This window comes from Arachis ipaensis, chromosome B05, assembly GCF_000816755.2.
Source record: "Arachis ipaensis cultivar K30076 chromosome B05, Araip1.1, whole genome shotgun sequence".
In the NCBI taxonomy this organism is placed as follows: domain Eukaryota; kingdom Viridiplantae; phylum Streptophyta; class Magnoliopsida; order Fabales; family Fabaceae; genus Arachis; species Arachis ipaensis.
Window position 1 is genome coordinate 116,675,180 of NC_029789.2, and position 293 is coordinate 116,675,472.

The 293-nt window shown below is 18.8% G+C and overlaps 1 long non-coding RNA gene across 1 annotated transcript in view; it reads right to left on the bottom strand.

The window, feature by feature from the left end:
- LOC110272271 overlaps window positions 1–293 on the bottom strand; it is a 1,671-nt gene that overhangs the window by 727 nt on the left and 651 nt on the right. The window lies entirely within an intron of this gene.

A 293-nucleotide genomic window follows, 5' to 3' on the forward strand; every position in this document is an offset into this window, starting at 1 on the left:
TCCTCATGGTTCTTTATCGTGTAATTTTTTGAGTGTTTTTACATAAAAAATAATAATAATAAATTACAGTTTTTTAAACATTAAGAATGTTACTTATTTAATATCTAATAATTCAGTCATGTATGAAGTATTATTATGAAATTATTACAAAAGAGTAGTACAAGAGACTCCAGATTCTATTTACAATTCCATAGTATTAGTAATATATTACTAATTTACAGAGTTGATTTTTTTAAATTACATTACAAATTTATTAATTGTATTTCAATTTTTACTAGTATTATAATTTTTTA